Raw genomic sequence first — 2,418 nt, 5'->3', positions numbered from 1 at the left:
CACAATTACCATGTTTCTCTTTTATTAGATAGGACTAGAGGCCTGGTGCACAAAATACGCACACTGGGGAGGGTCCCTCAGTCAGGCCTGTGCCCTCTCGCAGTCCAGGAGCCCTTGGGGGATGTCCGACTGACAGCGCTGCTGCGGAGGCGGGAGAGGCTCCTGCTACCGCCGCTGCACTCGCCAGCCATGAGCCAGACTTCTGGCTGAACAGTGCCCCCCTGTTAGATAGGACTAGAGGCCTGGTGCACAAAATACGCACACTGGGGAGGGTCCCTCAGTCAGGCCTGTGCCCTCTCGCAGTCCAGGAGCCCTTGGGGGATGTCCGACTGACAGCGCTGCTGCGGAGGCGGGAGAGGCTCCTGCTACCGCCGCTGCACTCGCCAGCCATGAGCCAGACTTCTGGCTGAACAGTGCCCCCCTGTAGGAGCTCACTGACACTAGGGGGCAGCTCCTGCATTGAGCATCTGCCCCCTGGTAGTCAGTACACATCATAGCAACTGGTCGACTGCCCCCTGGTGGTCATTGTACATCATAGCGAGCGGTTGAGCAGCCTTAGCATATCATTAGCATGTTATCCTTTGTTTGAACAGATGACCATATGACCGTACTAGCATATTAAGGCCTTTATTATATAGGATGCACATTTGCTTTATGCACTTTCTTGTAAATAGGATTTTGTCTCCATTAAACAAAAATGCTGCCTTATGAATTGCCCTCAAAATTTAAGTGTGTGGCCAAGCCAGTGTGGTTGAGTGTTGACCCATGAACCAATAGGTCACCGGTTCGATTCCCAGCCTGGGTTATGGGCTCGATCCCCAGGAGAGGGCATGCAGGAGGCAGGCAATCGATGATGTTTCTCTCACCGATGTTTTTCTCCCTCCTTTTCTCTCTAAAAATAAAAACTAAAAAAGTAAATAAATAAATATGTGAAGTTTACCTTACTCCCTTGATATGAGTTGAATTGTGATTCTCCCTCCCCATGAAAAAAAAAAAATGCTGATGTCCTAACCCAGGATCTCAGAATTTGTCTTTATTTGGAAATAGGACTGTTGCAGATGTGATCAGTTAAGATGAAGTCCTATTGATGTCCTAAGAAGACAGCAGGTGAAGACAGACACGCCGGGAGGCCACGTGACAACAAAATCAGAGCTTGACATTAGGCAGCCTCAACCAAGGACACCAAAGATGGCCAGCAAGCCACCAGAGAGGATGAGGCAAGGAAAGAGTCACCTACAGGTTCAGAGGGAGTCGGGCCTGCTGACCTCTGGACTTCAATCTTTTAGCCTTCAAAACTGAATAAGTTTCTGTTGTTTTAAGCCACCCAGTTTTTTTTTTGGCACTTTGTTACAATCACCCTAGAAAGTGACTATATCCCTTCTAGTCTCTGGATGAAGACATTTTTTTATACGTTGTCTGTATCTTCAGTGAAAGGTCGTGCTGAAGCCATGGGTTTAAGGAAGGGTAACAGCTGCTTCACTGCTCAGCACATTTGAGCTAGCTCATCCTGAGAGAAGCGAAATTAATCTCTAGAAATACTATGTTTACATCTTCCTGCTTCAGAGTAATTTAATTTATACATCAGGATGACATTCAGAATATGACATTTTTTTATGTAGAGATTTCATGAGAAATAGATGCTGCACATAGGACCTTCTGGATATGACATTAAAAATAAGATTTTTAGAATTCGGTTTAAAATTGAAACATGTGTCAAATGTATACAAAGTGTGATCTTATGATGAAAATGAAAGTGAAGATATAACAAATGCTAGGAATGGTGTCCCTCCTGTTGTGGAAGTAAGAAAGTAGGGACAATGAAAAAGTAGAGCAAGCTGACCACGAGGGGTTATGTTTGGGTTTGAAATAATTTATGATCATTTATGAGTATAATGCTAAGCAAGTCCAGAGCATGAGGACAAGAGTGAAGGCGACCAGCTGGTGGGTAAGGGAATCACTAGGGAGGAAGCCATGGCAATCTTCTGTTGACAATTACTTTTGCACTAAAATGGTCACATTCCAGTTCCCATGAGCTGCTGCGGCACAGAAGCTGCGTGTACAAGAACGTGGTACACAAACACAAAGCCTGCCCTCCGCTGCGTCTTTTCCTAAGTGCCTGTGTACTCTATTTTCATAAATGATGGCATTACAGAACAAATACGGGGGCATGGGGTATATGGCAACCTGATTTGTGATGAACCTAAAATTACTCTTAAAAATAAAGTCTATTTGTTGGCCCTGGCCAGGTAGTTCAGTTGGTTAGAGTATTGTCCTGCTACATCAAGGTTGCAGGTTCAATCCCTAGTCAGGGCACATGCACGAATCAACCAATGAACACCTAAGTGAAAAAACTCTCTTTCTCTCTCTCTGCAATCAATAATTTTTAAAAATTATTTTTATTGATTTTTTTGAGGGGGG

This window comes from Myotis davidii, unplaced genomic scaffold (genome assembly GCF_000327345.1).
Source record: "Myotis davidii unplaced genomic scaffold, ASM32734v1 scaffold1, whole genome shotgun sequence".
In the NCBI taxonomy this organism is placed as follows: Eukaryota; Metazoa; Chordata; class Mammalia; order Chiroptera; family Vespertilionidae; genus Myotis; species Myotis davidii.
Note: the sequence above shows the minus strand (reverse complement) of the source record.